Raw genomic sequence first — 26,270 nt, 5'->3', positions numbered from 1 at the left:
GCTTTTCTGCTGTTCGTGTGATTAGCTGGGAGGAGCTCACGGCGACATCCTCCCTATAAAAGTGTAGATGGATCACTCTCTAACTCTTTCTTGCTTCACATACAAATGGCTTGAAAGGTGCAGGGAAGATGCAGGTCTAATAGACAGAATAGAAGGCCTGTGCCAGGTGGGTTTCTCTGCATTGGTGTCCCATCACAGGTCCGCAAGTGTAATGTGTGATCTTTGACTCCTGGCATTTCACAAGCAGGCGGCCAGGAAACGGTTTCAGCCTATCAACCACTGAGGAGACGCAGCCTCTGAATGAGGAATGAGGAAGCAATGAATACATCCAGCCTATCACAGGAACAGCCCTGAGTGTTCCGAATTATAAATTCTCCATGTCATTGTATGTCGTTGAGCCCAAGTAGCTCGCTGTGATCGTATAGTGGTTAGTACTCTGCGTTGTGGCCGCAGCAACCTCGGTTCGAATCCGAGTCACGGCATTGTGGTTGGCAATGTCACGGCAGTTGGGTGTTAATTTTACAGAATTAGCAAATGTACCAGTGGTTTTTGTAAAATGTCTATTAAAAACAGATCCTTTCAAATATTTAAACCATCTAACAACAAATGATTTAAACTCGCATGATTATAAGCTGTAGCTATAATGTATTTACCTACATAAATTATCGTTCTTGAACCTATTGGGGGTGGAGGGGGAGCGGAGCTCACCCCCCAGGTGCAGTTGAGTGACCTGTGTTGTGGCTCTCTAGAGGGAAGGCACAAATTTTGCTGTCACCCAGCCCAATCCAGACGTGTATTGGGGCCAGGTTTCAGGCAAATAGAGCAGTAAGTGCAGAGACATGTTCACTCTCTAAAAGTGGCATTTCTAAAATAGTAAAGTTAAATCCAACCTCACCAGTAAGTAGGATTTTCAATAAATAAATAAAGCTACTCCTCTCCGATATGGAATTACCAAATAAAAAGTATAGGGGAATACACAGAGCTAACCTATGAGAGGGGTAGACCTCACAGTAGTGAAAAATGAAATAGACTGTTTGGTACTTACAGGACACGCGAACCACCAAAGTACATATCTTATTTTTTACTTACATAGCATCATGCACCTAGGACTACCTAGGGCCTACCTTAGGTGTAAATTATATGTAATAAAAGGGGAGTTTAAGGCTTGGCAAGTAGGCTGGGACTCCCCTGGGAGACCCCTGAGTCTATGCCCAGAACCATAACTCTGCCAGTCGAGTACTTACCTAAAAGCCGATAACTCACTTTTCTTCCATAGGCTAACATTGAGTGGTTTCACTTGGAAATTCTTCTAAGTGGTGTGGAGTTTTGGAACTTTAAAATATTCATCTAAAATCAGCCGAACAACGAATTCTGATTTACTCACCTGTTATCAGGAGAGACCTCAGTGCTGCATCTTGGAGCTCAGTACTGACCCTGAAAAGTAATTTTAACCGTACTTACCAGTAACTCGAATTTCCTTCCATGGGATATCATTGCCTGCTTTTTGCTGAACATTTTCTAAGTGTCGATTTTTGAAACTTACAAATATTCTTTAAAAATCGTACCAACTGTGAAAACGTAATTGTTTACCTGTTTTAGATAGATGTCCCAGTACTGAGCCTAGGAGCCCAGCACTGGATTACAAAAGTAACGAGAACGTACTTTACCCGTAACTTGAATTTTCTTCCATAGGAAACCATTGACTGTTTTTCTGTGAAATTTCTTCTAAGTGTCGATTTTGCAAACATGTAAATATTCCTTAAAAATCGCATGTATAACTTAAACGCAGTTTCTCAACTGCTTACAGGTGGCACAGTAGTGCTGGATCTAGGATCCAACACTGACCTAGAAAAAGTAACCATAACCCCACTTACCTGCTAAGTGAATTTCCTTCCATAGGATAACATTGGTAATTTGATCAGCAAAAGTTTCTAAGTGTCAACTTTTAAAATAGCAAAATATTGCTTAAAAATCACAACAGTAACTAAAACGAATTTACTCACTTGTTTCCAAGAACTGTCCCAGGACTGAATCTAGGATCCAGTCCTGGATTTAGAAAAGTAATCCTGAAAGTAATTAATTGCATATAACTTAAAATTCCCATTGAGCTCAATGTATTATTGTGATTCAAATTGTGTTGCCTATTGCAATAAACTGTAACTATGACCTGCAAAAGTCAATTGCCTATTGCAAAGTATTTAACTAAAGCATCTCAATCTGAGAAAGTATATTTTGATACCTATTGTTGGTTCTAAAATAAAACAACAATATCTTTTGTATGCAAACCAATGGCCTAGAGTTCAGTTCTTGAGTGTGTGAGACCATTTGCTGACTGAGTGTGTACAACAAATGTTTTACACTGTACTCTGATACTGCCTTACTGCTCGGCAAGCTACCACTTTAGAGAGTAAGGTTATATCTAACTTTAGCCTCTGCCAAACCTCTGGGGACTGGGGACTCTGTGCACACTGTACCTATTTGGGAACAGTATATACAGAGCCACTTTCTCACAGTAGTGATAAAGTGATTAGAGTCCTACGGCCAACATAAAGATACAGCAAAACGTGAGGTGAAAAGCAAAAAGGTTGCTGGTAGGCCACCTTAAGGATGCCAGGTCTAACAAAAACTGAACTAAAGGATAACATGAGTAAAACATCAGGTTTCTCTACTGCATTTGGTGAGACAAGTGGGCCTTCTTTTATCTTCCATTCAAGCAATCTTTGACAGACCCCTTTATTATAGAGCTTTTCAAGGATTAAAGATAAGGCACTTACAAAGGAGTCCCAAATAATCAGAGATGGTTGACTTCTGTAATATGGGTCGTAGACTAAAAGCAGCACAAAAACAGAGTGCAACAGGGTCCAAAAAACTTGAGTGCCACAAGAGAGTTTGAATGCAAGCGTATAATTTTACAGATCCAGAGATATACTCATGCAATTTTTATTTTTAGGACAGAACGTGCATGATGAAAAAAACATTGTTTTTAAAAAGCGCATTGCAGAATATCAGTACTTTGATGTGGGAAAACGTCAAAACTTTCAAACAAAATATTTGTAGGCAGCTTACAGCAAGTTGTTGTGGCCGAGTGGTTAAGGCGATGGACTAGAAATCCATTGGGGTATCCCTGCGCAGGTTCGAATCCTGCCAACAACGAGAATCTTTTTATTATCGGCTACAATTTCAGAAGTTAACCTTTAGTATTTCTTCCATTTCAGTTTTATAAATAGGTGGCTTATTTTTGTGTCACTATTGCCTCTCCACATATTTGTTATCGCTACCTCTTTCATGTCTTTGCTACACCTCATTCCTACTTTAGCACTGGTGTAAACGCTTCAAATTATTATACCGTTGCTCTCTCATTCATACCTGCGCATGCACTTGAAAGTTACTTTACCAATAAAAGACGCAAAGAGAGAAATAGAACAAAAGTGCTGGCTGGATTGGCAAACACACTTCATAAAACTGCATTTTCTTTTTTATTCTCCCCCGTGTTACATGCTTAACCTCCCCATGTGTAATTTCTCTTAACCTGCTGTCCCGGAAGAGAATTTCATGTACAGGCTCTTTCTGTGTTTTTTTCCCTAGTCTGTCTTTCCCATTTCTTAGCTGTGTAACTGTTCCTTTACGCGCTCTATTTAAACGCCATCAATCTCATTTGAGCTCCTTGCTCCCGCTTCTGTTTTCTCCACCTCTCATACTGCCAGTTCTCTCTTTCTCTGTGGTTGGTGGCTACTTTCCTGAGCTTCCGAAGCCACGTGGTTCCTGCCTCTTGTTGTCAGACTTGAATTGGAAAAGGAACCATATTAACAAGCCTTTACCACTCACACACGGCGGAAGTTTATACTTTAATTCAGTGAGCTAAGAACAGCGCGTTGTGGGTCCCCTACGAGCCATTGTGCTTGCTTCATCATGATTTGGCACCAGTCATTAGCCGCAGCTCTGCTAATGAGCCACTGAGGTCAGTTTCAATATTTACTCAAAAACATAACCATGCAGCCCACCCCTCAACTGTGTATTTATCTTGCTTTTCTGCTGTTCGTGTGATTAGCTGGGAGGAGCTCACGGCGACATCCTCCCTATAAAAGTGTAGATGGATCACTCTCTAACTCTTTCTTGCTTCACATACAAATGGCTTGAAAGGTTCAGGGAAGATGCAGGTCTAATAGACAGAATAGAAGGCCTGTGCCAGGTGGGTTTCTCTGCATTGGTGTCCCATCACAGGTCCGCAAGTGTAATGTGTGATCTTTGACTCCTGGCATTTCACAAGCAGGCGGCCAGGAAACGGTTTCAGCCCATCAACCACTGAGGAGACGCAGCCTCTGAATGAGGAATGAGGAAGCAATGAATACATCCAGCCTATCACAGGAACAGCCCTGAGTGTTCCGAATTATAAATTCTCCATGTCATTGTATGTCGTTGAGCCCAAGTAGCTCGCCGTGATCGTATAGTGGTTAGTACTCTGCGTTGTGGCCGCAGCAACCTCGGTTCGAATCCGAGTCACGGCATTGTGGTTGGCAATGTCACGGCAGTTGGGTGTTAATTTTACAGAATTAGCAAATGTACCAGTGGTTTTTGTAAAATGTCTATTAAAAACAGGTCCTTTCAAATATTTAAACCATCTAACAACAAATGATTTAAACTCGCATGATTATAAGCTGTAGCTGTAATGTATTTACTTACATTAATTATCGTTCTTGAACCTATTGGGGGTGGAGGGGGAGCGGAGCTCACCCCCCAGGTGCAGTTGAGTGACCTGTGTTGTGGCTCTCTAGAGGGAAGGCACACATTTTGCTGTCACTCAGCCCAATCCAGACGTGTATTGGGGCCAGGTTTCAGGCAAATAGAGCAGTAAGTGCAGAGACATGTTCACTCTCTAAAAGTGGCATTTCTAAAATAGTAAAGTTAAATCCAACCTCACCAGTAAGTAGGATTTTCAATAAATAAATAACGCTACTCCTCTCCGATATGGAATTACCAAATAAAAAGTATAGGGGAATACACAGAGCTAACCTATGAGAGGGGTAGACCTCACAGTAGTGAAAAATGAAATAGACTGTTTGGTACTTACAGGACACGCGAACCACCAAAGTACATATCTTATTTTTTACTTACATAGCATCATGCACCTAGGACTACCTAGGGCCTACCTTAGGTGTAAATTATATGTAATAAAAGGGGAGTTTAAGGCTTGGCAAGTAGGCTGGGACTCCCCTGGGAGACCCCTGAGTCTATGCCCAGAACCATAACTCTGCCAGTCGAGTACTTACCTAAAAGCCGATAACTCACTTTTCTTCCATTGGTAATTTGATCAGCAAAAGTTTCTAAGTGTCAACTTTTAAAATAGCAAAATATTGCTTAAAAATCACAACAGTAACTAAAACGAATTTACTCACTTGTTTCCAAGAACTGTCCCAGGACTGAATCTAGGATCCAGTCCTGGATTTAGAAAAGTAATCCTGAAAGTAATTAATTGCATATAACTTAAAATTCCCATTGAGCTCAATGTATTATTGTGATTCAAATTGTGTTGCCTATTGCAATAAACTGTAACTATGACCTGCAAAAGTCAATTGCCTATTGCAAAGTATTTAACTAAAGCATCTCATTCTGAGAAAGTATATTTTGATACCTATTGTTGGTTCTAAAATAAAACAACAATAGCTTTTGTATGCAAACCAATGGCCTAGAGTTCAGTTCTTGAGTGTGTGAGACCATTTGCTGACTGAGTGTGTACAACAAATGTTTTACACTGTACTCTGATACTGCCTTACTGCTCGGCAAGCTACCACTTTAGAGAGTAAGGTTATATCTAACTTTAGCCTCTGCCAAACCTCTGGGGACTGGGGACTCTGTGCACACTGTACCTATTTGGGAACAGTATATACAGAGCCACTTTCTCACAGTAGTGATAAAGTGATTAGAGTCCTACGGCCAACATAAAGATACAGCAAAACGTGAGGTGAAAAGCAAAAAGGTTGCTGGTAGGCCACCTTAAGGATGCCAGGTCTAACAAAAACTGAACTAAGGATAACATGAGTAAAACATCAGGTTTCTCTACTGCATTTGGTGAGACAAGTGGGCCTTCTTTTATCTTCCATTCAAGCAATCTTTGACAGACCCCTTTATTATAGAGCTTTTCAAGGATTAAAGATAAGGCACTTACAAAGGAGTCCCAAATAATTAGAGATGGTTGACTTCTGTAATATGGGTCGTAGACTAAAAGCAGCACAAAAACAGAGTGCAACAGGGTCCAAAAAACTTGAGTGCCACAAGAGAGTTTGAATGCAAGCGTATCCTTTTACAGATCCAGAGATATACTCATGCAATTTTTATTTTTAGGACAGAACGTGCATGATGAAAAAAACATTGTTTTTAAAAAGCGCATTGCAGAATATCAGTATTTTGATGTGGGAAAACTTCAAAACTTTCAAACAAAATATTTGTAGGCAGCTTACAGCAAGTTGTTGTGGCCGAGTGGTTAAGGCGATGGACTAGAAATCCATTGGGGTATCCCTGCGCAGGTTCGAATCCTGCCAACAACGAGAATCTTTTTATTATCGGCTACAATTTCAGAAGTTAACCTTTAGTATTTCTTCCATTTCAGTTTTATAAATAGGTGGCTTATTTTTGTGTCACTATTGCCTCTCCACATATTTGTTATCGCTACCTCTTTCATGTCTTTGCTACACCTCATTCCTACTTTAGCACTGGTGTAAACGCTTCAAATTATTATACCGTTGCTCTCTCATTCATACCTGCGCATGCACTTGAAAGTTACTTTACCAATAAAAGACGCAAAGAGAGAAATAGAACAAAAGTGCTGGCTGGATTGGCAAACACACTTCATAAAACTGCATTTTCTTTTTTATTCTCCCCCGTGTTACATGCTTAACCTCCCCATGTGTAATTTCTCTTAACCTGCTGTCCCAGGAAGAGAATTTCATGTACAGGCTCTTTCTGTGTTTTTTTCCCTAGTCTGTCTTTCCCATTTCTTAGCTGTGTAACTGTTCCTTTACGCGCTCTATTTAAACGCCATCAATCTCATTTGAGCTCCTTGCTCCCGCTTCTGTTTTCTCCACCTCTCATACTGCCAGTTCTCTCTTTCTCTGTGGTTGGTGGCTACTTTCCCGAGCTTCCGAAGCCACGTGGTTCCTGCCTCTTGTTGTCAGACTTGAATTGGAAAAGGAACCATATTAACAAGCCTTTACCACTCACACACGGCGGAAGTTTATACTTTAATTCAGTGAGCTAAGAAAAGCGTGTTGTGGGTCCCCTACGAGCCATTGTGCTTGCTTCATCATGATTTGGCACCAGTCATTAGCCGCAGCTCTGCTAATGAGCCACTGAGGTCAGTTTCAATATTTACTCAAAAACATAACCATGCAGCCCACCCCTCAACTGTGTATTTATCTTGCTTTTCTGCTGTTCGTGTGATTAGCTGGGAGGAGCTCACGGCGACATCCTCCCTATAAAAGTGTAGATGGATCACTCTCTAACTCTTTCATGCTTCACATACAAATGGCTTGAAAGGTGCAGGGAAGATGCAGGTCTAATAGACAGAATAGAAGGCCTGTGCCAGGTGGGTTTCTCTGCATTGGTGTCCCATCACAGGTCCGCAAGTGTATTGTGTGATCTTTGACTCCTGGCATTTCACAAGCAGGCGGCCAGGAAACGGTTTCAGCCTATCAACCACTGAGGAGACGCAGCCTCTGAATGAGGAATGAGGAAGCAATGAATACATCCAGCCTATCACAGGAACAGCCCTGAGTGTTCCGAATTATAAATTCTCCATGTCATTGTATGTCGTTGAGCCCAAGTAGCTCGCCGTGATCGTATAGTGGTTAGTACTCTGCGTTGTGGCCGCAGCAACCTCGGTTCGAATCCGAGTCACGGCATTGTGGTTGGCAATGTCACGGCAGTTGGGTGTTAATTTTACAGAATTAGCAAATGTACCAGTGGTTTTTGTAAAATGTCTATTAAAAACAGATCCTTTCAAATATTTAAACCATCTAACAACAAATGATTTAAACTCGCATGATTATAAGCTGTAGCTATAATGTATTTACTTACATAAATTATCGTTCTTGAACCTATTGGGGGTGGAGGGGGAGCGGAGCTCACCCCCCAGGTGCAGTTGAGTGACCTGTGTTGTGGCTCTCTAGAGGGAAGGCACAAATTTTGCTGTCACCAAGCCCAATCCAGACGTGTATTGGGGCCAGGTTTCAGGCAAATAGAGCAGTAAGTGCAGAGACATGTTCACTCTCTAAAAGTGGCATTTCTAAAATAGTAAAGTTAAATCCAACCTCACCAGTAAGTAGGATTTTCAATAAATAAATAAAGCTACTCCTCTCCGATATGGAATTACCAAATAAAAAGTATAGGGGAATACACAGAGCTAACCTATGAGAGGGGTAGACCTCACAGTAGTGAAAAATGAAATAGACTGTTTGGTACTTACAGGACACGCGAACCACCAAAGTACATATCTTATTTTTTACTTACATAGCATCATGCACCTAGGACTACCTAGGGCCTACCTTAGGTGTAAATTATATGTAATAAAAGGGGAGTTTAAGGCTTGGCAAGTAGGCTGGGACTCCCCTGGGAGACCCCTGAGTCTATGCCCAGAACCATAACTCTGCCAGTCGAGTACTTACCTAAAAGCCGATAACTCACTTTTCTTCCATAGGCTAACATTGAGTGGTTTCACTTGGAAATTCTTCTAAGTGGTGTGGAGTTTTGGAACTTTAAAATATTCATCTAAAATCAGCCGAACAACGAATTCTGATTTACTCACCTGTTATCAGGAGAGACCTCAGTGCTGCATCTTGGAGCTCAGTACTGACCCTGAAAAGTAATTTTAACCGTACTTACCAGTAACTCGAATTTCCTTCCATGGGATATCATTGCCTGCTTTTTGCTGAACATTTTCTAAGTGTCGATTTTTGAAACTTACAAATATTCTTTAAAAATCATACCAACTGTGAAAACGTAGTTGTTTACCTGTTTTTGATAGATGTCCCAGTACTGAGCCTAGGAGCCCAGCACTGGATTACAAAAGTAACGAGAACGTACTTTACCCGTAACTTGAATTTTCTTCCATAGGAAACCATTGACTGTTTTTCTGTGAAATTTCTTCTAAGTGTCGATTTTGCAAACATGTAAATATTCCTTAAAAATCGCCTGTATAACTTAAACGCAGTTTCTCAACTGCTTACAGGTGGTACAGTAGTGCTGGATCTAGGATCCAACACTGACCTAGAAAAAGTAACCATAATCCCACTTACCTGCTAAGTGAATTTCCTTCCATAGGATAACGTTGGTATTTTGATCAGCAAAAGTTTCTAAGTGTCAACTTTTAAAATAGCAAAATATTGCTTAAAAATCACAACAGTAACTAAAACGAATTTACTCACTTGTTTCCAAGAACTGTCCCAGGACTGAATCTAGGATCCAGTCCTGGATTTAGAAAAGTAATCCTGAAAGTAATTAATTGCATATAACTTAAAATTCCCATCGAGCTCAATGTATTATTGTGATTCAAATTGTGTTGCCTATTGCAATAAACTGTAACTATGACCTGCAAAAGTCAATTGCCTATTGCAAAGTATTTAACTAAAGCATCTCAATCTGAGAAAGTATATTTTGATACCTATTGTTGGTTCTAAAATAAAACAACAATATCTTTTGTATGCAAATCAATGGCCTAGATTTCAGTTCTTGAGTGTGTGAGACCATTTGCTGACTGAGTGTGTACAACAAATGTTTTACACTGTACTCTGATACTGCCTTACTGCTCGGCAAGCTACCACTTTAGAGAGTAAGGTTATATCTAACTTTAGCCTCTGCCAAACCTCTGGGGACTGGGGACTCTGTGCACACTGTACCTATTTGGGAACAGTATATACAGAGCCACTTTCTCACAGTAGTGATAAAGTGATTAGAGTCCTACGGCCAACATAAAGATACAGCAAAACGTGAGGTGAAAAGCAAAAAGGTTGCTGGTAGGCCACCTTAAGGATGCCAGGTCTAACAAAAACTGAACTAAAGGATAACATGAGAAAAACATCAGGTTTCTCTACTGCATTTGGTGAGACAAGTGGGCCTTCTTTTATCTTCCATTCAAGCAATCTTTGACAGACCCCTTTATTATAGAGCTTTTCAAGGATTAAAGATAAGGCACTTACAAAGGAGTCCCAAATAATCAGAGATGGTTGACTTCTGTAATATGGGTCGTAGACTAAAAGCAGCACAAAAACAGAGTGCAACAGGGTCCAAAAAACTTGAGTGCCACAAGAGAGTTTGAATGCAAGCGTATCATTTTACAGATCCAGAGATATACTCATGCAATTTTTATTTTTAGGACAGAACGTGCATGATGAAAAAAACATTGTTTTTAAAAAGCGCATTGCAGAATATCAGTACTTTGATGTGGGAAAACGTCAAAACTTTCAAACAAAATATTTGTAGGCAGCTTACAGCAAGTTGTTGTGGCCGAGTGGTTAAGGCGATGGACTAGAAATCCATTGGGGTATCCCCGCGCAGGTTCGAATCCTGCCAACAACGAGAATCTTTTTATTATCGGCTACAATTTCAGAAGTTAACCTTTAGTATTTCTTCCATTTCAGTTTTATAAATAGGTGGCTTATTTTTGTGTCACTATTGCCTCTCCACATATTTGTTATCGCTACCTCTTTCATGTCTTTGCTACACCTCATTCCTACTTTAGCACTGGTGTAAACGCTTCAAATTATTATACCGTTGCTCTCTCATTCATACCTGCGCATGCACTTGAAAGTTACTTTACCAATAAAAGACGCAAAGAGAGAAATAGAACAAAAGTGCTGGCTGGATTGGCAAACACACTTCATAAAACTGCATTTTCTTTTTTATTCTCCCCCGTGTTACATGCTTAACCTCCCCATGTGTAATTTCTCTTAACCTGCTGTCCCAGGAAGAGAATTTCATATACAGGCTCTTTCTGTGTTTTTTTCCCTAGTCTGTCTTTCCCATTTCTTAGCTGTGTAACTGTTCCTTTACGCGCTCTATTTAAACGCCATCAATCTCATTTGAGCTCCTTGCTCCCGCTTCTGTTTTCTCCACCTCTCATACTGCCAGTTCTCTCTTTCTCTGTGGTTGGTGGCTACTTTCCTGAGCTTCCGAAGCCACGTGGTTCCTGCCTCTTGTTGTCAGACTTGAATTGGAAAAGGAACCATATTAACAAGCCTTTACCACTCACACACGGCGGAAGTTTATACTTTAATTCAGTGAGCTAAGAACAGCGCGTTGTGGGTCCCCTACGAGCCATTGTGCTTGCTTCATCATGATTTGGCACCAGTCATTAGCCGCAGCTCTGCTAATGAGCCACTGAGGTCAGTTTCAATATTTACTCAAAAACATAACCATGCAGCCCACCCCTCAACTGTGTATTTATCTTGCTTTTCTGCTGTTCGTGTGATTAGCTGGGAGGAGCTCACGGCGACATCCTCCCTATAAAAGTGTAGATGGATCACTCTCTAACTCTTTCTTGCTTCACATACAAATGGCTTGAAAGGTTCAGGGAAGATGCAGGTCTAATAGACAGAATAGAAGGCCTGTGCCAGGTGGGTTTCTCTGCATTGGTGTCCCATCACAGGTCCGCAAGTGTAATGTGTGATCTTTGACTCCTGGCATTTCACAAGCAGGCGGCCAGGAAACGGTTTCAACCTATCAACCACTGAGGAGACGCAGCCTCTGAATGAGGAATGAGGAAGCAATGAATACATCCAGCCTATCACAGGAACAGCCCTGAGTGTTCCGAATTATAAATTCTCCATGTCATTGTATGTCGTTGAGCCCAAGTAGCTCGCCGTGATCGTATAGTGGTTAGTACTCTGCGTTGTGGCCGCAGCAACCTCGGTTCGAATCCGAGTCACGGCATTGTGGTTGGCAATGTCACGGCAGTTGGGTGTTAATTTTACAGAATTAGCAAATGTACCAGTGGTTTTTGTAAAATGTCTATTAAAAACAGGTCCTTTCAAATATTTAAACCATCTAACAACAAATGATTTAAACTTGCATGATTATAAGCTGTAGCTATAATGTATTTACTTACATTAATTATCGTTCTTGAACCTATTGGGGGTGGAGGGGGAGCGGAGCTCACCCCCCAGGTGCAGTTGAGTGACCTGTGTTGTGGCTCTCTAGAGGGAAGGCACACATTTTGCTGTCACCCAGCCCAATCCAGACGTGTATTGGGGCCAGGTTTCAGGCAAATAGAGCAGTAAGTGCAGAGACATGTTCACTCTCTAAAAGTGGCATTTCTAAAATAGTAAAGTTAAATCCAACCTCACCAGTAAGTAGGATTTTCAATAAATAAATAACGCTACTCCTCTCCGATATGGAATTACCAAATAAAAAGTATAGGGGAATACACAGAGCTAACCTATGAGAGGGGTAGACCTCACAGTAGTGAAAAATGAAATAGACTGTTTGGTACTTACAGGACACGCGAACCACCAAAGTACATATCTTATTTTTTACTTACATAGCATCATGCACCTAGGACTACCTAGGGCCTACCTTAGGTGAAAATTATATGTAATAAAAGGGGAGTTTAAGGCTTGGCAAGTAGGCTGGGACTCCCCTGGGAGACCCCTGAGTCTATGCCCAGAACCATAACTCTGCCAGTCGAGTACTTACCTAAAAGCCGATAACTCACTTTTCTTCCATTGGTAATTTGATCAGCAAAAGTTTCTAAGTGTCAACTTTTAAAATAGCAAAATATTGCTTAAAAATCACAACAGTAACTAAAACGAATTTACTCACTTGTTTCCAAGAACTGTCCCAGGACTGAATCTAGGATCCAGTCCTGGATTTAGAAAAGTAATCCTGAAAGTAATTAATTGCATATAACTTAAAATTCCCATTGAGCTCAATGTATTATTGTGATTCAAATTGTGTTGCCTATTGCAATAAACTGTAACTATGACCTGCAAAAGTCAATTGCCTATTGCAAAGTATTTAACTAAAGCATCTCATTCTGAGAAAGTATATTTTGATACCTATTGTTGGTTCTAAAATAAAACAACAATAGCTTTTGTATGCAAACCAATGGCCTAGAGTTCAGTTCTTGAGTGTGTGAGACCATTTGCTGACTGAGTGTGTACAACAAATGTTTTACACTGTACTCTGATACTGCCTTACTGCTCGGCAAGCTACCACTTTAGAGAGTAAGGTTATATCTAACTTTAGCCTCTGCCAAACCTCTGGGGACTGGGGACTCTGTGCACACTGTACCTATTTGGGAACAGTATATACAGAGCCACTTTCTCACAGTAGTGATAAAGTGATTAGAGTCCTACGGCCAACATAAAGATACAGCAAAACGTGAGGTGAAAAGCAAAAAGGTTGCTGGTAGGCCACCTTAAGGATGCCAGGTCTAACAAAAACTGAACTAAGGATAACATGAGTAAAACATCAGGTTTCTCTACTGCATTTGGTGAGACAAGTGGGCCTTCTTTTATCTTCCATTCAAGCAATCTTTGACAGACCCCTTTATTATAGAGCTTTTCAAGGATTAAAGATAAGGCACTTACAAAGGAGTCCCAAATAATTAGAGATGGTTGACTTCTGTAATATGGGTCGTAGACTAAAAGCAGCACAAAAACAGAGTGCAACAGGGTCCAAAAAACTTGAGTGCCACAAGAGAGTTTGAATGCAAGCGTATCCTTTTACAGATCCAGAGATATACTCATGCAATTTTTATTTTTAGGACAGAACGTGCATGATGAAAAAAACATTGTTTTTAAAAAGCGCATTGCAGAATATCAGTATTTTGATGTGGGAAAACTTCAAAACTTTCAAACAAAATATTTGTAGGCAGCTTACAGCAAGTTGTTGTGGCCGAGTGGTTAAGGCGATGGACTAGAAATCCATTGGGGTATCCCTGCGCAGGTTCGAATCCTGCCAACAACGAGAATCTTTTTATTATCGGCTACAATTTCAGAAGTTAACCTTTAGTATTTCTTCCATTTCAGTTTTATAAATAGGTGGCTTATTTTTGTGTCACTATTGCCTCTCCACATATTTGTTATCGCTACCTCTTTCATGTCTTTGCTACACCTCATTCCTACTTTAGCACTGGTGTAAACGCTTCAAATTATTATACCGTTGCTCTCTCATTCATACCTGCGCATGCACTTGAAAGTTACTTTACCAATAAAAGACGCAAAGAGAGAAATAGAACAAAAGTGCTGGCTGGATTGGCAAACACACTTCATAAAACTGCATTTTCTTTTTTATTCTCCCCCGTGTTACATGCTTAACCTCCCCATGTGTAATTTCTCTTAACCTGCTGTCCCAGGAAGAGAATTTCATGTACAGGCTCTTTCTGTGTTTTTTTCCCTAGTCTGTCTTTCCCATTTCTTAGCTGTGTAACTGTTCCTTTACGCGCTCTATTTAAACGCCATCAATCTCATTTGAGCTCCTTGCTCCCGCTTCTGTTTTCTCCACCTCTCATACTGCCAGTTCTCTCTTTCTCTGTGGTTGGTGGCTACTTTCCCGAGCTTCCGAAGCCACGTGGTTCCTGCCTCTTGTTGTCAGACTTGAATTGGAAAAGGAACCATATTAACAAGCCTTTACCACTCACACACGGCGGAAGTTTATACTTTAATTCAGTGAGCTAAGAAAAGCGTGTTGTGGGTCCCCTACGAGCCATTGTGCTTGCTTCATCATGATTTGGCACCAGTCATTAGCCGCAGCTCTGCTAATGAGCCACTGAGGTCAGTTTCAATATTTACTCAAAAACATAACCATGCAGCCCACCCCTCAACTGTGTATTTATCTTGCTTTTCTGCTGTTCGTGTGATTAGCTGGGAGGAGCTCACGGCGACATCCTCCCTATAAAAGTGTAGATGGATCACTCTCTAACTCTTTCATGCTTCACATACAAATGGCTTGAAAGGTGCAGGGAAGATGCAGGTCTAATAGACAGAATAGAAGGCCTGTGCCAGGTGGGTTTCTCTGCATTGGTGTCCCATCACAGGTCCGCAAGTGTATTGTGTGATCTTTGACTCCTGGCATTTCACAAGCAGGCGGCCAGGAAACGGTTTCAGCCTATCAACCACTGAGGAGACGCAGCCTCTGAATGAGGAATGAGGAAGCAATGAATACATCCAGCCTATCACAGGAACAGCCCTGAGTGTTCCGAATTATAAATTCTCCATGTCATTGTACGTCGTTGAGCCCAAGTAGCTCGCCGTGATCGTATAGTGGTTAGTACTCTGCGTTGTGGCCGCAGCAACCTCGGTTCGAATCCGAGTCACGGCATTGTGGTTGGCAATGTCACGGCAGTTGGGTGTTAATTTTACAGAATTAGCAAATGTACCAGTGGTTTTTGTAAAATGTCTATTAAAAACAGATCCTTTCAAATATTTAAACCATCTAACAACAAATGATTTAAACTCGCATGATTATAAGCTGTAGCTATAATGTATTTACTTACATAAATTATCGTTCTTGAACCTATTGGGGGTGGAGGGGGAGCGGAGCTCACCCCCCAGGTGCAGTTGAGTGACCTGTGTTGTGGCTCTCTAGAGGGAAGGCACAAATTTTGCTGTCACCAAGCCCAATCCAGACGTGTATTGGGGCCAGGTTTCAGGCAAATAGAGCAGTAAGTGCAGAGACATGTTCACTCTCTAAAAGTGGCATTTCTAAAATAGTAAAGTTAAATCCAACCTCACCAGTAAGTAGGATTTTCAATAAATAAATAAAGCTACTCCTCTCCGATATGGAATTACCAAATAAAAAGTATAGGGGAATACACAGAGCTAACCTATGAGAGGGGTAGACCTCACAGTAGTGAAAAATGAAATAGACTGTTTGGTACTTACAGGACACGCGAACCACCAAAATACAAATCTTATTTTTTACTTACATAGCATCATGCACCTAGGACTACCTAGGGCCTACCTTAGGTGTAAATTATATGTAATAAAAGGGGAGTTTAAGGCTTGGCAAGTAGGCTGGGACTCCCCTGGGAGACCCCTGAGTCTATGCCCAGAACCATAACTCTGCCAGTCGAGTACTTACCTAAAAGCCGATAACTCACTTTTCTTCCATAGGCTAACATTGAGTGGTTTCACTTGGAAATTCTTCTAAGTGGTGTGGAGTTTTGGAACTTTAAAATATTCATCTAAAATCAGCCGAACAACGAATTCTGATTTACTCACCTGTTATCAGGAGAGACCTCAGTGCTGCATCTTGGAGCTCAGTACTGACCCTGAAAAGTAATTTTAACCGTACTTACCAGTAACTCGAATTTCCTTCCATGGGATATCATTGCCTGCTTTTTTCTGAACATTTTCTAAGTGTCGATTTTTGAAACTTACAAATATTCTTTAAAAATCATACCAACTGTGAAAACGTAGTTGTTTACCTGTTTTTGATAGATGTCCCAGTACTGAGCCTAGGAGCCCAGCACTGGATTACAAAAGTAACGAGAACGTACTTTACCCGTAACTTGAATTTTCTTCCATAGGAAACCATTGACTGTTTTTCTGTGAAATTTCTTCTAAGTGTCGATTTTGCAAACATGTAAATATTCCTTAAAAATCGCCTGTATAACTTAAACGCAGTTTCTCAACTGCTTACAGGTGGTACAGTAGTGCTGGATCTAGGATCCAACACTGACCTAGAAAAAGTAACCATAATCCCACTTACCTGCTAAGTGAATTTCCTTCCATAGGATAACGTTGGTATTTTGATCAGCAAAAGTTTCTAAGTGTCAACTTTTAAAATAGCAAAATATTGCTTAAAAATCACAACAGTAACTAAAACGAATTTACTCACTTGTTTCCAAGAACTGTCCCAGGACTGAATCTAGGATCCAGTCCTGGATTTAGAAAAGTAATCCTGAAAGTAATTAATTGCATATAACTTAAAATTCCCATCGAGCTCAATGTATTATTGTGATTCAAATTGTGTTGCCTATTGCAATAAACTGTAACTATGACCTGCAAAAGTCAATTGCCTATTGCAAAGTATTTAACTAAAGCATCTCAATCTGAGAAAGTATATTTTGATACCTATTGTTGGTTCTAAAATAAAACAACAATATCTTTTGTATGCAAACCAATGGCCTAGAGTTCAGTTCTTGAGTGTGTGAGACCATTTGCTGACTGAGTGTGTACAACAAATGTTTTACACTGTACTCTGATACTGCCTTACTGCTCGGCAAGCTACCACTTTAGAGAGTAAGGTTATATCTAACTTTAGCCTCTGCCAAACCTCTGGGGACTGGGGACTCTGTGCACACTGTACCTATTTGGGAACAGTATATACAGAGCCACTTTCTCACAGTAGTGATAAAGTGATTAGAGTCCTACGGCCAACATAAAGATACAGCAAAACGTGAGGTGAAAAGCAAAAAGGTTGCTGGTAGGCCACCTTAAGGATGCCAGGTCTAACAAAAACTGAACTAAAGGATAACATGAGTAAAACATCAGGTTTCTCTACTGCATTTGGTGAGACAAGTGGGCCTTCTTTTATCTTCCATTCAAGCAATCTTTGACAGACCCCTTTATTATAGAGCTTTTCAAGGATTAAAGATAAGGCACTTACAAAGGAGTCCCAAATAATCAGAGATGGTTGACTTCTGTAATATGGGTCGTAGACTAAAAGCAGCACAAAAACAGAGTGCAACAGGGTCCAAAAAACTTGAGTGCCACAAGAGAGTTTGAATGCAAGCGTATCATTTTACAGATCCAGAGATATACTCATGCAATTTTTATTTTTAGGACAGAACGTGCATGATGAAAAAAACATTGTTTTTAAAAAGCGCATTGCAGAATATCAGTACTTTGATGTGGGAAAACGTCAAAACTTTCAAACAAAATATTTGTAGGCAGCTTACAGCAAGTTGTTGTGGCCGAGTGGTTAAGGCGATGGACTAGAAATCCATTGGGGTATCCCCGCGCAGGTTCGAATCCTGCCAACAACGAGAATCTTTTTATTATCGGCTACAATTTCAGAAGTTAACCTTTAGTATTTCTTCCATTTCAGTTTTATAAATAGGTGGCTTATTTTTGTGTCACTATTGCCTCTCCACATATTTGTTATCGCTACCTCTTTCATGTCTTTGCTACACCTCATTCCTACTTTAGCACTGGTGTAAACGCTTCAAATTATTATACCGTTGCTCTCTCATTCATACCTGCGCATGCACTTGAAAGTTACTTTACCAATAAAAGACGCAAAGAGAGAAATAGAACAAAAGTGCTGGCTGGATTGGCAAACACACTTCATAAAACTGCATTTTCTTTTTTATTCTCCCCCGTGTTACATGCTTAACCTCCCCATGTGTAATTTCTCTTAACCTGCTGTCCCAGGAAGAGAATTTCATGTACAGGCTCTTTCTGTGTTTTTTTCCCTAGTCTGTCTTTCCCATTTCTTAGCTGTGTAACTGTTCCTTTACGCGCTCTATTTAAACGCCATCAATCTCATTTGAGCTCCTTGCTCCCGCTTCTGTTTTCTCCACCTCTCATACTGCCAGTTCTCTCTTTCTCTGTGGTTGGTGGCTACTTTCCTGAGCTTCCGAAGCCACGTGGTTCCTGCCTCTTGTTGTCAGACTTGAATTGGAAAAGGAACCATATTAACAAGCCTTTACCACTCACACACGGCGGAAGTTTATACTTTAATTCAGTGAGCTAAGAACAGCGCGTTGTGGGTCCCCTACGAGCCATTGTGCTTGCTTCATCATGATTTGGCACCAGTCATTAGCCGCAGCTCTGCTAATGAGCCACTGAGGTCAGTTTCAATATTTACTCAAAAACATAACCATGCAGCCCACCCCTCAACTGTGTATTTATCTTGCTTTTCTGCTGTTCGTGTGATTAGCTGGGAGGAGCTCACGGCGACATCCTCCCTATAAAAGTGTAGATGGATCACTCTCTAACTCTTTCATGCTTCACATACAAATGGCTTGAAAGGTGCAGGGAAGATGCAGGTCTAATAGACAGAATAGAAGGCCTGTGCCAGGTGGGTTTCTCTGCATTGGTGTCCCATCACAGGTCCGCAAGTGAATTGTGTGATCTTTGACTCCTGGCATTTCACAAGCAGGCGGCCAGGAAACGGTTTCAGCCTATCAACCACTGAGGAGACGCAGCCTCTGAATGAGGAATGAGGAAGCAATGAATACATCCAGCCTATCACAGGAACAGCCCTGAGTGTTCCGAATTATAAATTCTCCATGTCATTGTATGTCGTTGAGCCCAAGTAGCTCGCCGTGATCGTATAGTGGTCAGTACTCTGCGTTGTGGCCGCAGCAACCTCGGTTCGAATCCGAGTCACAGCATTGTGGTTGGCAATGTCACGGCAGTTGGGTGTTAATTTTACAGAATTAGCAAATGTACCAGTGGTTTTTGTAAAATGTCTATTAAAAACAGATCCTTTCAAATATTTAAACCATCTAACAACAAATGATTTAAACTCGCATGATTATAAGCTGTAGCTATAATGTATTTACTTACATAAATTATCGTTCTTGAACCTATTGGGGGTGGAGGGGGAGCGGAGCTCACCCCCCAGGTGCAGTTGAGTGACCTGTGTTGTGGCTCTCTAGAGGGAAGGCACAAATTTTGCTGTCACCAAGCCCAATCCAGACGTGTATTGGGGCCAGGTTTCAGGCAAATAGAGCAGTAAGTGCAGAGACATGTTCACTCTCTAAAAGTGGCATTTCTAAAATAGTAAAGTTAAATCCAACCTCACCAGTAAGTAGGATTTTCAATAAATAAATAAAGCTACTCCTCTCCGATATGGAATTACCAAATAAAAAGTATAGGGGAATACACAGAGCTAACCTATGAGAGGGGTAGACCTCACAGTAGTGAAAAATGAAATAGACTGTTTGGTACTTACAGGACACGCGAACCACCAAAGTACATATCTTATTTTTTACTTACATAGCATCATGCACCTAGGACTACCTAGGGCCTACCTTAGGTGTAAATTATATGTAATAAAAGGGGAGTTTAAGGCTTGGCAAGTAGGCTGGGACTCCCCTGGGAGACCCCTGAGTCTATGCCCAGAACCATAACTCTGCCAGTCGAGTACTTACCTAAAAGCCGATAACTCACTTTTCTTCCATAGGCTAACATTGAGTGGTTTCACTTGGAAATTCTTCTAAGTGGTGTGGAGTTTTGGAACTTTAAAATATTCATCTAAAATCAGCCGAACAACGAATTCTGATTTACTCACCTGTTATCAGGAGAGACCTCAGTGCTGCATCTTGGAGCTCAGTACTGACCCTGAAAAGTAATTTTAACCGTACTTACCAGTAACTCGAATTTCCTTCCATGGGATATCATTGCCTGCTTTTTGCTGAACATTTTCTAAGTGTCGATTTTTGAAACTTACAAATATTCTTTAAAAATCGTACCAACTGTGAAAACGTAGTTGTTTACCTGTTTTTGATAGATGTCCCAGTACTGAGCCTAGGAGCCCAGCACTGGATTACAAAAGTAACGAGAACGTACTTTACCCGTAACTTGAATTTTCTTCCATAGGAAACCATTGACTGTTTTTCTGTGAAATTTCTTCTAAGTGTCGATTTTGCAAACATGTAAATATTCCTTAAAAATCGCCTGTATAACTTAAACGCAGTTTCTCAACTGCTTACAGGTGGTACAGTAGTGCTGGATCTAGGATCCAACACTGACCTAGAAAAAGTAACCATAATCCCACTTACCTGCTAAGTGAATTTCCTTCCATAGGATAACGTTGGTATTTTGATCAGCAAAAGTTTCTAAGTGTCAACTTTTAAAATAGCAAAATATTGCTTAAAAATCACAACAGTAACTAAAACGAATTTACTCACTTGTTTCCAAGAACTGTCCCAGGACTGAATCTAGGATCCAGTCCTGGATTTAGAAAAGTAATCCTGAAAGTAATTAATTGCATATAACTTAAAATTCCCATCGAGCTCAATGTATTATTGTGATTCAAATTGTGTTGCCTATTGCAATAAACTGTAACTATGACCTGCAAAAGTCAATTGCCTATTGCAAAGTATTTAACTAAAGCATCTCAATCTGAGAAAGTATATTTTGATACCTATTGTTGGTTCTAAAATAAAACAACAATATCTTTTGTATGCAAACCAATGGCCTAGAGTTCAGTTCTTGAGTGTGTGAGACCATTTGCTGACTGAGTGTGTACAACAAATGTTTTACACTGTACTCTGATACTGCCTTACTGCTCGGCAAGCTACCACTTTAGAGAGTAAGGTTATATCTAACTTTAGCCTCTGCCAAACCTCTGGGGACTGGGGACTCTGTGCACACTGTACCTATTTGGGAACAGTATATACAGAGCCACTTTCTCACAGTAGTGATAAAGTGATTAGAGTCCTATGGCCAACATAAAGATACAGCAAAACGTGAGGTGAAAAGCAAAAAGGTTGCTGGTAGGCCACCTTAAGGATGCCAGGTCTAACAAAAACTGAACTAAAGGATAACATGAGTAAAACATCAGGTTTCTCTACTGCATTTGGTGAGACAAGTGGGCCTTCTTTTATCTTCCATTCAAGCAATCTTTGACAGACCCCTTTATTATAGAGCTTTTCAAGGATTAAAGATAAGGCACTTACAAAGGAGTCCCAAATAATCAGAGATGGTTGACTTCTGTAATATGGGTCGTAGACTAAAAGCAGCACAAAAACAGAGTGCAACAGGGTCCAAAAAACTTGAGTGCCACAAGAGAGTTTGAATGCAAGCGTATCATTTTACAGATCCAGAGATATACTCATGCAATTTTTATTTTTAGGACAGAACGTGCATGATGAAAAAAACATTGTTTTTAAAAAGCGCATTGCAGAATATCAGTACTTTGATGTGGGAAAACGTCAAAACTTTCAAACAAAATATTTGTAGGCAGCTTACAGCAAGTTGTTGTGGCCGAGTAGTTAAGGCGATGGACTAGAAATCCATTGGGGTATCCCCGCGCAGGTTCGAATCCTGCCAACAACGAGAATCTTTTTATTATCGGCTACAATTTCAGAAGTTAACCTTTAGTATTTCTTCCATTTCAGTTTTATAAATAGGTGGCTTATTTTTGTGTCACTATTGCCTCTCCACATATTTGTTATCGCTACCTCTTTCATGTCTTTGCTACACCTCATTCCTACTTTAGCACTGGTGTAAACGCTTCAAATTATTATACCGTTGCTCTCTCATTCATACCTGCGCATGCACTTGAAAGTTACTTTACCAATAAAAGACGCAAAGAGAGAAATAGAACAAAAGTGCTGGCTGGATTGGCAAACACACTTCATAAAACTGCATTTTCTTTTTTATTCTCCCCCGTGTTACATGCTTAACCTCCCCATGTGTAATTTCTCTTAACCTGCTGTCCCAGGAAGAGAATTTCATGTACAGGCTCTTTCTGTGTTTTTTTCCCTAGTCTGTCTTTCCCATTTCTTAGCTGTGTAACTGTTCCTTTACGCGCTCTATTTAAACGCCATCAATCTCATTTGAGCTCCTTGCTCCCGCTTCTGTTTTCTCCACCTCTCATACTGCCAGTTCTCTCTTTCTCTGTGGTTGGTGGCTACTTTCCTGAGCTTCCGAAGCCACGTGGTTCCTGCCTCTTGTTGTCAGACTTGAATTGGAAAAGGAACCATATTAACAAGCCTTTACCACTCACACACGGCGGAAGTTTATACTTTAATTCAGTGAGCTAAGAACAGCGCGTTGTGGGTCCCCTACGAGCCATTGTGCTTGCTTCATCATGATTTGGCACCAGTCATTAGCCGCAGCTCTGCTAATGAGCCACTGAGGTCAGTTTCAATATTTACTCAAAAACATAACCATGCAGCCCACCCCTCAACTGTGTATTTATCTTGCTTTTCTGCTGTTCGTGTGATTAGCTGGGAGGAGCTCACGGCGACATCCTCCCTATAAAAGTGTAGATGGATCACTCTCTAACTCTTTCTTGCTTCACATACAAATGGCTTGAAAGGTTCAGGGAAGATGCAGGTCTAATAGACAGAATAGAAGGCCTGTGCCAGGTGGGTTTCTCTGCATTGGTGTCCCATCACAGGTCCGCAAGTGTAATGTGTGATCTTTGACTCCTGGCATTTCACAAGCAGGCGGCCAGGAAACGGTTTCAACCTATCAACCACTGAGGAGACGCAGCCTCTGAATGAGGAATGAGGAAGCAATGAATACATCCAGCCTATCACAGGAACAGCCCTGAGTGTTCCGAATTATAAATTCTCCATGTCATTGTATGTCGTTGAGCCCAAGTAGCTCGCCGTGATCGTATAGTGGTTAGTACTCTGCGTTGTGGCCGCAGCAACCTCGGTTCGAATCCGAGTCACGGCATTGTGGTTGGCAATGTCACGGCAGTTGGGTGTTAATTTTACAGAATTAGCAAATGTACCAGTGGTTTTTGTAAAATGTCTATTAAAAACAGGTCCTTTCAAATATTTAAACCATCTAACAACAAATGATTTAAACTCGCATGATTATAAGCTGTAGCTATAATGTATTTACTTACATTAATTATCGTTCTTGAACCTATTGGGGGTGGAGGGGGAGCGGAGCTCACCCCCCAGGTGCAGTTGAGTGACCTGTGTTGTGGCTCTCTAGAGGGAAGGCACACATTTTGCTGTCACCCAGCCCAATCCAGACGTGTATTGGGGCCAGGTTTCACGCAAATAGAGCAGTAAGTGCAGAGACATGTTCACTCTCTAAAAGTGGCATTTCTAAAATAGTAAAGTTAAATCCAACCTCACCAGTAAGTAGGATTTTCAATAAATAAATAACGCTACTCCTCTCCGATATGGAATTACCAAATAAAAAGTATAGGGGAATACACAGAGCTAACCTATGAGAGGGGTAGACCTCACAGTAGTGAAAAATGAAATAGACTGTTTGGTACTTACAGGACACGCGAACCACCAAAGTACATATCTTATTTTTTACTTACATAGCATCATGCACCTAGGACTACCTAGGGCCTACCTTAGGTGAAAATTATATGTAATAAAAGGGGAGTTTAAGGCTTGGCAAGTAGGCTGGGACTCCCCTGGGAGACCCCTGAGTCTATGCCCAGAACCATAACTCTGCCAGTCGAGTACTTACCTAAAAGCCGATAACTCACTTTTCTTCCATTGGTAATTTGATCAGCAAAAGTTTCTAAGTGTCAACTTTTAAAATAGCAAAATATTGCTTAAAAATCACAACAGTAACTAAAACGAATTTACTCACTTGTTTCCAAGAACTGTCCCAGGACTGAATCTAGGATCCAGTCCTGGATTTAGAAAAGTAATCCTGAAAGTAATTAATTGCATATAACTTAAAATTCCCATTGAGCTCAATGTATTATTGTGATTCAAATTGTGTTGCCTATTGCAATAAACTGTAACTATGACCTGCAAAAGTCAATTGCCTATTGCAAAGTATTTAACTAAAGCATCTCATTCTGAGAAAGTATATTTTGATACCTATTGTTGGTTCTAAAATAAAACAACAATAGCTTTTGTATGCAAACCAATGGCCTAGAGTTCAGTTCTTGAGTGTGTGAGACCATTTGCTGACTGAGTGTGTACAACAAATGTTTTACACTGTACTCTGATACTGCCTTACTGCTCGGCAAGCTACCACTTTAGAGAGTAAGGTTATATCTAACTTTAGCCTCTGCCAAACCTCTGGGGACTGGGGACTCTGTGCACACTGTACCTATTTGGGAACAGTATATACAGAGCCACTTTCTCACAGTAGTGATAAAGTGATTAGAGTCCTACGGCCAACATAAAGATACAGCAAAACGTGAGGTGAAAAGCAAAAAGGTTGCTGGTAGGCCACCTTAAGGATGCCAGGTCTAACAAAAACTGAACTAAGGATAACATGAGTAAAACATCAGGTTTCTCTACTGCATTTGGTGAGACAAGTGGGCCTTCTTTTATCTTCCATTCAAGCAATCTTTGACAGACCCCTTTATTATAGAGCTTTTCAAGGATTAAAGATAAGGCACTTACAAAGGAGTCCCAAATAATTAGAGATGGTTGACTTCTGTAATATGGGTCGTAGACTAAAAGCAGCACAAAAACAGAGTGCAACAGGGTCCAAAAAACTTGAGTGCCACAAGAGAGTTTGAATGCAAGCGTATCCTTTTACAGATCCAGAGATATACTCATGCAATTTTTATTTTTAGGACAGAACGTGCATGATGAAAAAAACATTGTTTTTAAAAAGCGCATTGCAGAATATCAGTATTTTGATGTGGGAAAACTTCAAAACTTTCAAACAAAATATTTGTAGGCAGCTTACAGCAAGTTGTTGTGGCCGAGTGGTTAAGGCGATGGACTAGAAATCCATTGGGGTATCCCTGCGCAGGTTCGAATCCTGCCAACAACGAGAATCTTTTTATTATCGGCTACAAATTCAGAAGTTAACCTTTAGTATTTCTTCCATTTCAGTTTTATAAATAGGTGGCTTATTTTTGTGTCACTATTGCCTCTCCACATATTTGTTATCGCTACCTCTTTCATGTCTTTGCTACACCTCATTCCTACTTTAGCACTGGTGTAAACGCTTCAAATTATTATACCGTTGCTCTCTCATTCATACCTGCGCATGCACTTGAAAGTTACTTTACCAATAAAAGACGCAAAGAGAGAAATAGAACAAAAGTGCTGGCTGGATTGGCAAACACACTTCATAAAACTGCATTTTCTTTTTTATTCTCCCCCGTGTTACATGCTTAACCTCCCCATGTGTAATTTCTCTTAACCTGCTGTCCCAGGAAGAGAATTTCATGTACAGGCTCTTTCTGTGTTTTTTTCCCTAGTCTGTCTTTCCCATTTCTTAGCTGTGTAACTGTTCCTTTACGCGCTCTATTTAAACGCCATCAATCTCATTTGAGCTCCTTGCTCCCGCTTCTGTTTTCTCCACCTCTCATACTGCCAGTTCTCTCTTTCTCTGTGGTTGGTGGCTACTTTCCCGAGCTTCCGAAGCCACGTGGTTCCTGCCTCTTGTTGTCAGACTTGAATTGGAAAAGGAACCATATTAACAAGCCTTTACCACTCACACACGGCGGAAGTTTATACTTTAATTCAGTGAGCTAAGAAAAGCGTGTTGTGGGTCCCCTACGAGCCATTGTGCTTGCTTCATCATGATTTGGCACCAGTCATTAGCCGCAGCTCTGCTAATGAGCCACTGAGGTCAGTTTCAATATTTACTCAAAAACATAACCATGCAGCCCACCCCTCAACTGTGTATTTATCTTGCTTT

At 40.7% G+C, this 26,270-nt stretch overlaps 13 non-coding genes across 13 annotated transcripts; all 13 read left to right on the top strand.

Annotated features, from left to right (window-relative positions):
* Positions 1-410: 410 nt before the first annotated feature.
* On the top strand, positions 411-482 carry TRNAH-GUG (transfer RNA histidin (anticodon GUG)). The gene has a single exon. It is a non-coding gene; the product is annotated as a tRNA-His (tRNA).
* A 2,589-nt stretch (positions 483-3,071) lies between these two features.
* Positions 3,072-3,153, top strand: TRNAS-AGA (transfer RNA serine (anticodon AGA)). The gene has a single exon. It is a non-coding gene; the product is annotated as a tRNA-Ser (tRNA).
* A 1,280-nt stretch (positions 3,154-4,433) lies between these two features.
* TRNAH-GUG (transfer RNA histidin (anticodon GUG)) lies at positions 4,434-4,505 on the top strand. Its single transcript has one exon. It is a non-coding gene; the product is annotated as a tRNA-His (tRNA).
* A 1,955-nt stretch (positions 4,506-6,460) lies between these two features.
* Positions 6,461-6,542, top strand: TRNAS-AGA (transfer RNA serine (anticodon AGA)). Its single transcript has one exon. It is a non-coding gene; the product is annotated as a tRNA-Ser (tRNA).
* A 1,281-nt stretch (positions 6,543-7,823) lies between these two features.
* Positions 7,824-7,895, top strand: TRNAH-GUG (transfer RNA histidin (anticodon GUG)). Its single transcript has one exon. It is a non-coding gene; the product is annotated as a tRNA-His (tRNA).
* A 2,589-nt stretch (positions 7,896-10,484) lies between these two features.
* On the top strand, positions 10,485-10,566 carry TRNAS-AGA (transfer RNA serine (anticodon AGA)). The gene has a single exon. It is a non-coding gene; the product is annotated as a tRNA-Ser (tRNA).
* A 1,281-nt stretch (positions 10,567-11,847) lies between these two features.
* Positions 11,848-11,919, top strand: TRNAH-GUG (transfer RNA histidin (anticodon GUG)). The gene has a single exon. It is a non-coding gene; the product is annotated as a tRNA-His (tRNA).
* Positions 11,920-13,874: 1,955 nt separating this feature from the next.
* On the top strand, positions 13,875-13,956 carry TRNAS-AGA (transfer RNA serine (anticodon AGA)). Its single transcript has one exon. It is a non-coding gene; the product is annotated as a tRNA-Ser (tRNA).
* A 1,281-nt stretch (positions 13,957-15,237) lies between these two features.
* On the top strand, positions 15,238-15,309 carry TRNAH-GUG (transfer RNA histidin (anticodon GUG)). The gene has a single exon. It is a non-coding gene; the product is annotated as a tRNA-His (tRNA).
* Positions 15,310-17,898: 2,589 nt separating this feature from the next.
* TRNAS-AGA (transfer RNA serine (anticodon AGA)) lies at positions 17,899-17,980 on the top strand. Its single transcript has one exon. It is a non-coding gene; the product is annotated as a tRNA-Ser (tRNA).
* Positions 17,981-21,922: 3,942 nt separating this feature from the next.
* Positions 21,923-22,004, top strand: TRNAS-AGA (transfer RNA serine (anticodon AGA)). Its single transcript has one exon. It is a non-coding gene; the product is annotated as a tRNA-Ser (tRNA).
* Positions 22,005-23,285: 1,281 nt separating this feature from the next.
* TRNAH-GUG (transfer RNA histidin (anticodon GUG)) lies at positions 23,286-23,357 on the top strand. Its single transcript has one exon. It is a non-coding gene; the product is annotated as a tRNA-His (tRNA).
* A 1,955-nt stretch (positions 23,358-25,312) lies between these two features.
* Positions 25,313-25,394, top strand: TRNAS-AGA (transfer RNA serine (anticodon AGA)). The gene has a single exon. It is a non-coding gene; the product is annotated as a tRNA-Ser (tRNA).
* Positions 25,395-26,270: the final 876 nt, after the last annotated feature.

Source organism: Triturus cristatus, chromosome 12 (assembly GCF_964204655.1).
Source record: "Triturus cristatus chromosome 12, aTriCri1.1, whole genome shotgun sequence".
In the NCBI taxonomy this organism is placed as follows: domain Eukaryota; kingdom Metazoa; phylum Chordata; class Amphibia; order Caudata; family Salamandridae; genus Triturus; species Triturus cristatus.
The sequence above is the reverse complement of the archived record's forward strand: the minus strand, read 5'-3'. Positions and strand labels throughout refer to the sequence as shown.